Here is a 12,677-nt window from a genome sequence, read left to right as displayed (position 1 = left end):
AGCCGTCGTTAACCCCCTGCGTGCCTGCTGGGCCCTCCGCCGGCAGAGCCCGCCTGTGGCGGGGGCGCAGCCGCTCCCGAATCCCGGAGCCACGGGTTTCTCTTTGACGGACGGCATCACTCGTATGTTTGTCCCCCCCGGAAAAGCCCACAGCGGCCATCCCGTGGCGGTCTGGGCTCCAGCAGCGCGCACGGGGAGCCAGCGGCGGTGGGGCCTCTCGGAGAGAGCCCGGGGATACCCCTTGATCGCTCGCAGACCGGGCTGCTTACACGAGGCTGGAGATGCCTACAAACTCGAAACAGCTGCCGGGCTTTGCTCTGGCCTGACTGCTAAAATACGCCGATCTCCTTTTAATCTGTTTCATATTCACAAATTAAGCACTTAGCCTAGGTAATAAATCATGAGGCAGTTTACGAGGCTAGCAGGAGACAAACAAGTGGAAAGGGAAAACAATCGCCTAAAAGTAGGTTCCGTAGAACTGAAAATATAACTCGGAAATGTAACAAATGTAACTCGGAAAACCCAGTCCGCGCTCCCCGGGGCGGCGGCAGCACCCCGCGGTCCCGGCAGAGTCCCCCCCGCACCGGGACCGGCCGGGCCGCACTTGTCGGCGCAGCGGGGCTCCGGTGGCACCGGGAGCTCCGGCCTTTGTCTCCCCGGGCACCGGCCGCCCACACCGGCTCCACCTGGGAGAGACTCCCGCGGCAGTCGGCCTGGAAATAATGACTCGAGCTGGCGATAACCTCGTCTTGCACACACGCACACGGGCTCGTCTCCGGCTGGGGCGCGGGGGAGGAAAGTGATGATGGAAAATAATAAAGTGCGGGCTCGCCTCACGCCGAACCGCTCGCAGGCGCCCGCGTGTGATGTGGCACTGCCCGGTGTCCCCGGGGAAGGCAGCCCAGCGGTGCCAGGGGCTCCGGAGCGCTCGCTCCCGGCCGCCGGGCGCAGGGGAGGGCAGCAGCTGGAAAGTAGCGCCCTGGCTGCCGGAGCTGTCCCCTGCTCCTCTTTCCGGGATGGCGAGGGACACACGCCCCCCCAAGCCCCCGCGTGGGGACACGGTCACGGTCACCACCCGCGGGCGTCGCGGGGCAGGGGACGGGGCTCCGGGGGGCAGGTCCCAGCCCCAGCCGCTCGGTTCCTGCGGCGGGAAAGGGGAGCCGGGAGGCGGGCGAGCCCGCAGAAGTGCCGGCCGGGCGCAGGCAGCGGGGGCCCGGGGCACGGCTGCCCGCGGCGGCAGCCCGGGACTCCCCGGCGCTTTGCCCAGAGTCTCTTCCCGGGAGAGCCGCCAGCCACTCCGGGGCACGAAGCCGAAGTCCCCAAGACAAAAGATCCGACGCCAAGACCCCTCCTGGCAGAGTCGCAGCGTGCCGAAAGTATTCCCCCGGGGAGTTTTCCCCCTCCCCCGGCGGAGCTCCGAGCCGCGGCCGCCGCCGCTTGCGGGAGGGGGAGCGAGCAGGGGAGGGCGGCAGGGCTGCTGCGTGGGGGACGGTCGGGAACATCCCCCGGGAGAGGTGAGGGGGGAGTGGAGCCGTGATTTAAAGGAACTCCCGCGAAAGGGAGCGACACAGACCTGCGGCCGTCCACCGAATCCGATCCGCCGAGCTGTGGGTGCGGAGAGGCGCTGTCAGGGGCTATTTATCTCTCGCCGGAGCGGCGGCTCCGGTCCCCGCATCGCCCGCCGGTAACAATGGCAGCGGCCGGCGGCTTTCCACGCGCCTGGGCGGCGGAATGGATGGCGGAAGATGCCGCCGCGCTCCGCTCACACGGGCTCGTTCATGCATCCCTCTTGGCCAGAGCCTCTCGCTACTGCCGCTCCGCCGAGAGCTCTGGCCCGCTCCCCAACCCCCCCTGCTCCTCCACCCACCCCTCACAGCCCGCCCTTCCCCAATTTTCCATTTTCAGGACTTTGGCACGGAGCCAGACATGTCAGGAGGGGATGAAACTTGACACAGAGATCTCAACCCAGAGCGATTTCCTCCTCTCTCCCCCCCATTCCCACCTCCCCCACCCCCGTCCCCAGCCCCTAAGTTAACCTGAAGATAGTTTGGCCATATTTCAGTTTGAAAAGAAGGGGAAATTGCAGGTCACTGGTGCATGGTCGGGCCGGGTGCATTTTTTTAATTTAAAACGGTAGACATCGAGGCCTGAAAAGCATCTGCAAGCCCGTGCTCTTTAAGTGCTCCTCCCGGCCGCGGCGCGGTTAACCCCTGTGTGCCTCGGCCGCCTGCCCTGCCCTGCCCTGCCCTGCCCGGGGGGACTCGGGACCGGCTGGGGCAGCGAGCCCGGCGCGGAGCTGCGGAGGGCGGCGGAGCAGAGCGCTTCGCCAGCCTTCCCCCCCGCCCCCTTCGCTACCAAACGTCGGGGCCGGGTCGTAGCCGCGGGCAGGATGAGGCCCCCGGCGCGGAAGAGCGGCCAAGCGACAAGGAGCTCGCTGAAGGGTCCCCCCGCCGCTCCCCGCTCCCTCCGCCCACGTCTCCGCCCTCGGGCGGGCGAGGCTGCGCTCCCCGCGGGGCAGCGCCGGGCCCCGGGCGGCAGCAGCGATGCTCGGCTGCTCCTTTCGCCCTCAGTCGGCCCCCTCGGTCGGGGACACAGCGGAGGGCTTCCCTTGCCTCTAGCCAGCTGGGCGTGCTGATAAGGGAGAGCGATAAGGGGGGGCTGGAGGGTGGGGAGGGGGACGGACCCGGAATGAGGGAGGGAAAACTCCCGAAACGAGGAGAGCAGGGAGCGGAGCCCGAGCTAACTCCGGGGAGGATGCCTCAGCACTTTCTCTATTATGCATTTCCAGCACAAGGAAAGCTAATTCCTCCGCTGAGGGCCTCAATCAGGCATTTATTTGACACTCATGATGCATGAACGGCTAAACACTAGTCTAAGCGGAGGATCAGCCGCTAGTTTATAGCTCGCGAGGTTTTTTTTGATGCAGGTGAATTATGTTGATCTCTGAATGCCTCGTATTCCTGGTGGCGGCCGGGGGGTTGGGGGGAAGGAGAGGAGAGAAAAAGAAAACAAGAAGGAGAGTGTAGGGGAGATGAACTTCTTCAAGCTCCTCTACCGCACACCCGGGAAACATTTTGGCCGGGAGTTTTGGCTGCCATCCCTCCTCACGGCCCTCTCCTGACCCCCAGGTTCCCCTGCTGTTCGCTCGCCCCTCCGCGCCGCACGCTGGCCCGGCTGAGCCCCTCAGACACTGCGGCCGGGCCGGGCCGCTCTGCGGGGCCTCTGCGCGCCGCGGCGGGGAAACTCCCCCGGGAAACGGAGAAGTAGCGTGGAGTGGGGAGCGTCACGGAGACAGCATGGAGGGGGGAGAAGAGGAGGAGGAGGAGGAGGGGAGAAACCATATGGAGCAGGAGGGAGGGAGGCGACACGGAACGAGCGAGCTGGGAGAGCCGGGAAAGCAGTGGGAAGCCGGGTGGCCGCTCCGGCCCAGGGCGCTGGGGCGGGAGGGGGCGGCCCCCGAGGGGCCTGGGGGGGCTGGGGGGTTCGGCTGAGCGTCGGCCAGGCCCTGCTGCCCTCCCTCCCTCCCTCAGGGCTGCACTTTCTCTCCAGCTCCCCCACACTCTCCCGGGCACTGCCCTTTATAATTTATTTTTAATTTTTTTCCCTCCTGCTGGCCTCTTTCCAACTGTTGTTCCAGGGCCGAAAAAAAAATAACAATTAAGTAGGAGTCATGTCTTGTGACGTGCACAATCTCTTCTAACGCCTGAGTTCAATTTTACACAACATTTAATACAAATATTAAAAATCAATAAATCAGGGAGGTTGTTAATGAAATGTTACAGTGAGTGTGTGTCACCAGATAGGATTTTGGTGGGAAACATGTCTGATTTAGCAAAAGCTGAATGCAGTTGTATTATTTATCCTTCTGCTAAAAACAAAAGATAAAGGTGTTCATTAAATCATATCAAATCGAATTAAACTCTATTGGCGGGTCCCTCCAGCAGAACAGAAGTATGAAAAACAGGGGATGGAAAATGAATCTCAATGCATCTCTTGACAACGGAACAGGAATCGGAACGCATTAAAAATAAATCAGAGCGCTGCTGTAGGTCACAACAGAAGGATTCGACTGTAGTGGAATAATGGGACGAGAGACAGAAAGGCAGAGACTACCCTGCAGGTACACCCTGGCACTAGAAGGGGAAACCAGATTTTTTAAACGATAGGTCACATCAGGTCTGTAAGAAAGAGTCTTTACCCCATTCACGCTGCTCCTTCATGTCCCCTTCCCCTGGCTGTCGGGACTGCAGCGCTCCCCAGCTCCTCGGCCCGCTGCCAGCTCAGCATTTTGCCGGCTGCTGGCTCTGCCTGTCACCCCCTCACCCCGGCCCTTTGCACCTCTCCCTTTCCTCCACTGTGGCCGGTCCCCGCTCTCCCTGCCGTGCTTTAGCCCGGCCTATCTCACTATTCAGCTATTCCCCGTGACCCATCTCAGCCCTTGCAGGAGGCCTTGGGAGCCGTCTGCAGAGCGATCTGCCAAAAACCGGGCAGCTGCCCGGGCGGTGAGGAGCCCTGCCCGGCGCCCGTCCCGGTGGCAGCCCCCGGTGTCTCCAGCTGCCAGGAGTGGCGGGACCGGGGGGATTCTCCCTTTGTCGTGAGTGGCTGAGAGATGGTCGTGGCCTTGTAGCACCCCTGGGAGCTCAGGCCGCGGCTCCGTGGGAGCTCGAGGGGCGCGGCTCGCTCCGTTCTTCCTCCCGGCGCGCCGAGGCCCCAGCTCGGGCCGTGCTGCGCTGGGAACCATGGCAGCGGCGAGAGGTCGTCTCCTGCCACCGCCAAGCCGGGAAAGAGAGGTCTGTGACCGCCGGGGCGAGTGTTGCCGGCCTCTTCTCGAGCTCTCGTCCAGCTTCCCCAGGCTTGGACTTCGCTCCCGGCTCTCCTGACACAGCTCCTTTCGTCCTCCTCTGCTGCCTGCAGGCAGAGTCCCTTCCTCACCTCGGGAGCCTTGAGGCTTTTCTGGCCCTGTTAGCAACTGGATGCAAGAGTGATGTCCCCTCCGAGCCCTCCGCGAGCAGAGTGGCTGCAACCCTTGCTCAGGCGGGAGCCGCCTCCCCCCGTGTGGGCCTGAGGCGGCCGACGCTGCAGAAAGGCTCGGGAAGAGCGATCGGAGGAGCGGACCCCCGCCCCCATTCCTTGCCCGGGGAAAACCTGAAGGCCACTCGGGGGCCAGTGCCACTGGAGAAGCCGCGGGGTCAGCTCTGCCCTGCCGCCTGCAGAGCCGGCAGTGAGCGAGGCGGCGGCGGGAGGCAGCGGAGAGGCTGATGCGCGGCTGCCGGGAGTGCTCGCTCGGCGCCGAGCCCGGAACGCGCCGCCAGAGCGGGAGCGCGGCGCCCCCGCGGTGCGGCCGGCGGGGCCGCCACGGCCGAGCCCCGGCGCTGGAGGGAGCGGGAGCCCCCGGGCACGGCTGCAAACCCTCCGGCAGACGCCGTGTTGCCGCTTCGCGATCGGGAGGCTCCGCTCCCGCTCCCTCCAGCTCTCCCTTCCTGCCTCCCCGGGGCCGGCCGTGCCGCACAGCAGCGGTTCGGCGTGCAGCACCGCCGGAACGCGATAAACAAGGGTGGCCATCTGCCCTCAGCCCGCTGCCAGCCCGGCGCCACTGCGCCTGCCACCGCACGGGGCTTGCCTGCCCCGGCCCCGCTCCGGTCCTGGGGCCGCGGGGCGAGGTGAGGGGTCAGGGGCCGGAGGTGCTCTCCGGGGCCGCTCCCTCCGGGGCTGCTCGCTCGCCCCGCGGGCTCATCTCGCCGGGAGCGCAACTTCTGCTCCGACCTGAAGTTGCAGCTCCTCTGTTTGTTTATTTCCCCGGCCGCGGTGGCCGGCTGCCAAGCACGCCGACCTTGCCTATTAAAAACCCATTTCTCTTGCCCTGCGCCGAGCAGCAGTTTGCTCGCCGCGCTCTGTTTTTTCGTTAAAATAAAGCGCAGCAAAGTCTGCTCGGGGGTGCCGGGGGAGGCTGGTAATGGGGGGGGGGGGGGTGTGGGGTGTGGAGCTCTGCCCGCTTCACGCGTCCCTCCCGGGGCCACCGCGGTCTCCGGGGCGCCTCCCGGCGCAGCCCCCGCCGGCCGCCGCCGTACGCCGGGATCGCGGCCGGGCGGGGTGACCGCCCCGGCTCCCCGGCCAAGCCATTTCCTGCCCTCCGGAGCCGCGGCCCCTCGCCGGCGGCCAAGCAGTAGCTGGGTCTGGCTAGGGGACGGCGGGCATCGGGGCTGGGCGGAGAGGTTGGAAAAATCAACACGCGGCAGCGGTGGCGGAGGGCAGCGGCTGATCCCATTAGCCTCGTCAAGCCGGAGCGGCTGAGCCGGAACAGCGGGGGCACCGCTGCCAGGGGCGCCCCGGGGCGCCGAACTGAGCGGCGGGAGGGCGATGCTGAGTTCCGCCCCTCCTTCCCCCCGTGTCCCTCGGGGTCCTCACGCTCTTATCGGCCGAGACAGCCGAGGAGGCCCCGCGGAGGAGTCGTGGCAGCGTACACACCTCCGGGGGCAGGACCCGACAGCTTTGTGCCGCTGGGCTCAGGGGGCCTTTTCTGCTCGCCACTTTGTTCGGCGGCGGCAACTGCCCGACCCGGCCGGGCCCCAGCTCGCAGCTCCCTCCCCCTTGGCACTACCCCTGTGCTCAGAGCCTCCTCCAACACCCGAGGGCGGCCTCTCTTCTCCTCTAGGACGATCTAGAAGTCGTCCAAAGCAAGTCGCTTTTAGAGCAGATACAACAATAAAGTATATTGAAATAAGTCTGCGGTTGGTGAGTTTCCAGCGATACTTAATGGCACTCGCGGTAAACAGTCCCTCTCTGTGCGAGCGGGGAAAATCATCCAGACACAAGCACATTCCACCCTCTTTAGGGCTCCCTGGCTGTTATTATAGTTATTGCATTACTCTGGTGTAAGCCTTTTGTAACTAAGCTTCTATAAAGCCCCGCTTACAAGCACCCTGATTAGAATTTTCCTTGCCAGTAACCAAAGGCCACCCGCTTTCCAGTGCTATACAGAGGGAGCCGTCAACAGCCACCCCTCTGAATGTACGCTTTGTTCCTGGCAACAAGGAAACGAGTGGGCTTCTATTGGGGAGAATGCAACCTTTCTTTTAAATATCACACAGCGAGAGCTGATGGGGTACTGGGCTTCGGAGAGGCTGCGATGGAGGCAGAGAGACACGGCGGGGTCACGGGAGCGCGGAGTGGCCGAGCCCTAATGCTACCCACGAAGCGGCTGCCACTCAGCCGACGGCCGGAGGATCATCTGGCTGATCCCGGCTCAGGGGCGGGCGGGGACAGAGCCAGGGCCTGGTGGGAGAAGAAAAGGAGAACGCCGGATAATGGTTTCCCAGCAGCACACTCCGCTCTGCACCCTGCACCAGCTCCCCAAGCAAGGGGAGAGCAGCGCCTCGGAGGCCCGGGGTGGACCCCAGTGCAGGGAACGGTGGGGTCGTCTCTCACAGTGGTGACCTGCCTAGGAGCTCACCCAGCACACCCAGCAACCCCATCCCAAACCCTCCAGGTCCCACCGCCCCTCCAGGGATGTGCCCCTCCAGGAGTGCAGGGCATCGCCATTTCTGCACACACGGCTGAGCTGCCGGGCACCCCCATTTCCAGGGCAGAAGAATCCCCCGGTGGCGGGGAAGGAGCCCGGCTCACCCGGGGCGCTCCCTGCGTGCAGCTGCCAGCCTGCAGCGCTCCGGGAAGCGAGCAGGAGGTGAGCGGGCAGCGGCTCCTCCGGAGGGCTCCGCAGGCAGCCCGGCTATTGTGAGCGGCCCAGAGCCCGTCTGGCCGGGTGTAAGCGATTAACCGCGGTGTGTCCAACACGTATGCTAGTGACATTACTGAGGAGGTGAGAGCTTGGCGCTCACCGGGCCGAAATGCTGGGCTTTCGCTTTCGTTCAGGATGTGTGTGACACAGAGCCTTTTCTCAGCTCGTCTGATTTTTAACTTCCTCTAAAGCTCTCTCCTTCTCTTTTATTTCCTTTGCTCGGAGAGCAGCAACGAGAGACCGAGAGGAAACACGCTGCTGCTGTGCAAAATGTGGACCATGTGTGGGAACTATTTACTCAGAGTGCAACTGCAGGCACCAGGCGAGGGGCTGGCAGAACCGGGGAGCGGTGGAGAGCGAGGCTACATCTCTCTCGCTCTTCGTCCCCCCCCCTTGTCTTCCCTAAAGCCAAACCACGTCGCTGTGTGTGTAACGGTGCGTTTTACTGACTTCTCGCTGAGCTTGTGTCGGGGTGCATTTTATATTTTTTTCTTTTTTTTTTTTTTTTTCAGTCCAAGGCTTTCACGGTCTGCTTTTGTGCCTCACCCACCTCAAGCCTCAAGCAAAGGGTTAAATCTTTGGAGCCCTGCAAGGAACCAGAGTTAAAAAAAAAAAAAAAAAAAAAAAGAAAGAAAGAAAGCGGGGTGGGGGGGAAGGAGTAAGAGCGTGAAGAAGCGGGCAGAGAGGGCTGCACGGTCCCCTGATCGTCCTTTTGATGGCTGAAGAATAATAAAAATAATTAATAATAATCCCTAGCCTTTTTTTTCTATTTGGTTGTACCAGGAAGTGCCTCTGGCCTTGAAACTCCCTATTACTTCTCTTCCCCCAACCCCCGTCCTTTCTTTGGGAAGTGAGAAGAAAAAGGTCTGCAGCTGACAAATATTATCCATCCTTTTCATCGATCGGAGCATATACAGATGTGATAGCTTGATGTACGCTGCAAACCGGCTGATCCATCGCTTTCTCCCTCTCTGGCTGGCTCTGGTTCGGCCTCCTCCTCCTCCCCCTTTGTTCTTCCCCCCGCCTTTCCCTCTCTTTAAATAGATTTCAAGGCGCTGCCTGTTGGAGAGCAGCTCTCCAGAGAGAGCGAGCTATTGCTTTCCTGCCGATAGCCTCCCCCTTTCTCCAGTTTCCAAACAGAAAACAATCCCCGGCCCGAGGAACCTGTGCTGGGCCTGGCGGAAGGAGTTAAACTAGCAGCGAAGAGCGAGATAAGGAGGCAGCTCGCTGCACCATCGCTTTCGAGTCCTGCGTTAAAATAAAAAGAAAAAAAAGGGAAAAAATAAACTAAATAAACATTACATTAAAATAAATAATAAACAAATAAAAATACAATTCGTGGCTCCCTGTCCTGCACCATCACGAGGAGAAGAGGCGGTTTATCCCGGGGCATTGCCCCTCCTGGTCCTGGCGGAGGTGCCCCGGGCTGACCGGCACGGCTCGGCACGGCACGGCTCGGAGCGGGCGGGCGGCTGGGACGCGGCTGGCGGCGCGGAGCGAAAGGGTTAAGCCTCCCCTCCACCGCCCTCCTCTCTCGCCAGAGAATAAGCGCTCGCACGAAGCGTTTCTGAGGAGGCAGGCTGCGAGCAGGCCTTTCGCAGGGATCCATGGCTACCTCGGTGCTTGTCACCGAAACGCTGACCCTGTCCCCGTGCCTTGTGCTGCCAGTGCGGGCCGCCACCAGGCACTTGCAATCAGTTTATCGAAAGGTTAGCCAAGGTCCCCGCTCCTCGCAGACGGGAGGCATTACGAAACTGCCTTTGTATCTGCGGGAACTTACATAAAAAACAGGCGAGGAGGAGGACAGGGAGACAGAGCAGCTCTCTCCGGGCTGGGGCTGGGGGCTCTCCCCGGGCGGCTGTGGGGACCCCCAGGTACATCTCTCTCCGCCAGGGCACTGCTCCGCCCCGCAGGCAGCTCACCCGCGGGAGAGCCGGGGTATCCCTCCTCGCCAGCCCCCCCCGACCTGCCCGGTGCCCGTCCGGTGCCGGGGAGAACCAGCCGGCGGCGGGGCTGCCGCGGCGAAAACGGAGCGGGAGGAGGGAAAAGTGCTATCCGGAGAGCTGTTGTGACAGATGCTCAGCTTTGCCCTACGCGTGCTGGTGAGAGAAGGAGTTAAAAGCAAGCTGCTTTTTCGATCGAGCTGCTTCCCCGAGCGTCGGAAGGAGCGGCTTGCTAGAAAGCCGTCCATCAGCAACCAGTCCAACCTGCCCGTGATAATATGCGATCAACACCAAATCACCCCCGCTAGGCACGATCCATCATCGCTACGATGCAATGGGCCCTTGTATGGATGTGTCTACACGGGGGGCGGGCGGGGAGAGAAGGGGAGGGAGCGGAAAAGAGAGAGGGAGAGCGTGTGTGCATGTGTGTGCGAGGGGGGGACCGCATCATTCACCGGAATGGGGATCGCCGCCTCCCCCGCTTCTCGGCGAGCGGAGCTGCCCGAGCCAGCGGAGCCGAAACTTGCTGGGCCGGGGCTGAGCGCGGAGCCTGGCACACGGCCCCGCCGCCGCCTCCGACTGACATCAGCCTCCCCTCCCCCTCCTCGCTCCTCCTGGGCAAGCTTGACTGGCGTAAAATTAATAATTAATAGGGTGAAATTGATTAAAGGGCTGGGCGCGAGATGGGGGCGCTCGGAGAGCCCTTCCCCTACCCGGGCGCTCCGCATCCGCCTCCCCGCCGGCCGCGGCCCGGGAGCGGGGACTGGCCGCCGCCGGCGAGCCGGGGGAGCTCCGGGGCAGCTCAGCCCGAGCAGGAAGGAAAAGGGCGGCGGGGACCGGGGAGGAGGAGGAAGGCGGCGGCTGCAGCAGCCAACCCCGCTGGGTGGCTGGCTGTAACCGAGATCGGCCGCACGGGCAGCGGCGGCGGCAGGCGGGGGCTGGTCCGGGGCTGGCTCGGCTCAGCGCAGCTGGGCGTGTGTGTGCGTGAGTGTGTGTATGTGTGTGTGTGTGTACAAAGCCGGGTCCCGGGAGCTGCCCGAGGGCGGTGCTCGGCAGCACAAGGCCAAACCCCCCGGGCCCCCCCGCTTCTCCCCCACCGTGATCAGTCTCTGCCACGGAGGGAGTGGGGAACCGCAGGGGACGCGGCCGGGCCAGCGCACGCCTCAGCCTCCCGCCCCGCGGAGGTGGGAAAGGGTTAAACGTTGGAGGGAGACGGGGAGGAGGACGGGGGATGGGGAGCGAGGGAAGGGGGGCCGCCGAGCACAGCGCTGAGCGCAGGGAAACCACAGCGCACCTGGGCTCGGCTCGGGAGCCGGAACGAGCCGCCGCCTCCTCCTCCCTCTTTCCCTCCCTCTCGCCCTTCCTCCAGCTCGGTGCCTGCTTGGCCCATATCGCGGCTCTATCTCTGCAGCAGCGGGAGCTCAGCTCCTCTGTTTCTATCAGCTGCTCCCTCTAACCCCAGTGACCCAGATAACAGCGGCGGCCTCCCCCCACACCTCCGCTCGCGAGCGCGCCGGGGGCCCCGGTCCTGCTTCTCACCGCCCCCCCTGCCCCCCGCGCCGCCTCCCTGCGGGGCCGTCCCCGGCCGGCCGCCCCAGCCCCAGCGGGCTCCTCCCGGCCCCGTGGCTCCGGCCCCGACCTCCGCGGGAGGCGGCAAACCTGGCCCCGCGCCCGCCCCCTCGCTGGGCTCCTTCCCTCCCGGCTGGGGCGGCGCTGCTCCCCGGTGCCCCTCTCGGACGGCTTGGGGTTATTGTTTGCTGCGCTGCGTCAGCCCGCCGTCAAAATAATAATTAAAAGCAAAACAAACACCCCGATCCGGTCTTTCCTGGACACGCGGGTCGGAGCCACCGCAGCCCAAATGTTGTTATTCCCGGGCTGGAAATAGCCCTGGCTCCGCCCTGGACAATCGCCTGTCAGAGGCCTCTTCTCTCCCTTCCCTGGAGGCCCTTCCCTGCCCTGCTTTATTTACTTTTGAAGTGTCTGGATTGATGGAGACCTGCGAACGGCACTTTTTTCCCCCGGCTCCCTCCTGCACCAGGGCTCCGCCGGAGCCTCTTACCGCACCCGGCGCTCCGCGCCAGCGTGACCCAAGATAACCCGGCCCCGGAGAGGCCAGGGCGATCGGGGGAGGGCGCTTAACCAAACCAAACCAAACAGATCGATCCGTCCCCGGCCGAGGCCACGGAAGCCCAGGGCGGTAGTGGGGGGTATCGGTAGCCCAGGGGGATCGGGGCACCCCTCGCAGCAGTTCCCGGACGGGCGGGGGGAGCCGCGGTCCCAGAGCAGCCTGTCCGCCCAGCCCGCCCGCCGGGGAGGGAGGGCGGGAGAGAGATCGCGGCAGGGCCCGTAACGACACAAGGGATAAACACCAAAGTTATCACCAGCCGTGACCAAAATAAATGCCTGTGATAAAAAAGCACTGACAGGATGATCCATTACGCGGGTGTCACTGCCTACAACGAGGTTCAATCAGATACGCCGGTTGCCGTGGACAACGGGGGAAGCGGCGGTACCGGGCTGACGACTTTTCTGGAGAGGCGGGTGGTGGTTGCCATCAGGGAGGTGACACGGCGCGATCTGCATGAGGGTGGCCCGGCATCGCGGCAAGGGGCAGACCGCATCTTCCGCGGCCGCCGCTCGCCTTGGGGCCCCTCCGCTCGTCCGGGAGGCAGCCCCGAACCACCGGCACATCCTTAGGGAGAGGAACGCCTTCCCTTACGGGCGGCCCCGCGGATGTGCACACTCCCTCCCATCTGGGATGCGGTGGAGGGGGTCCCTGCCCGGTCGGTGCCCCCCTCGCCGCCGCTGTTGCGGGGCCGGGAGCGCGGCACGGCGCCCCGCGTTCCCCCCGCAGCCCCGCGGTGGAAATCAATGAACGCTTGTTCCGTGCGGCGCGACCGCCTTGCGAGCGGTGCCCTGTTATTAGTGGGGAAAGGGGGAGAGAAGAAAGGCGCTCTGCGGACTCCTGCGCACGTCCTCGCCTCCGGCGGAGCTGCTCG

General features: G+C 63.9%; 1 protein-coding gene across 1 annotated transcript in view; it reads right to left on the bottom strand.

Moving 5' to 3' along the window:
- Nucleotides 1–1,828, bottom strand: part of BCOR (BCL6 corepressor) — an 82,522-nt gene extending 80,694 nt beyond the window's left edge. The window contains exon 1 of the mRNA XM_030957719.1: nt 1,574–1,828. The gene's annotated coding sequence lies outside the window, so the exon portion shown is untranslated. The remainder of the gene's footprint in view (nt 1–1,573) is intronic.
- Nucleotides 1,829–12,677: the final 10,849 nt, after the last annotated feature.

This window comes from Camarhynchus parvulus, chromosome 1 (assembly GCF_901933205.1).
Source record: "Camarhynchus parvulus chromosome 1, STF_HiC, whole genome shotgun sequence".
Taxonomy (NCBI): Eukaryota; Metazoa; Chordata; class Aves; order Passeriformes; family Thraupidae; genus Camarhynchus; species Camarhynchus parvulus.
This window is presented reverse-complemented; position numbering and strand designations above follow the sequence as displayed.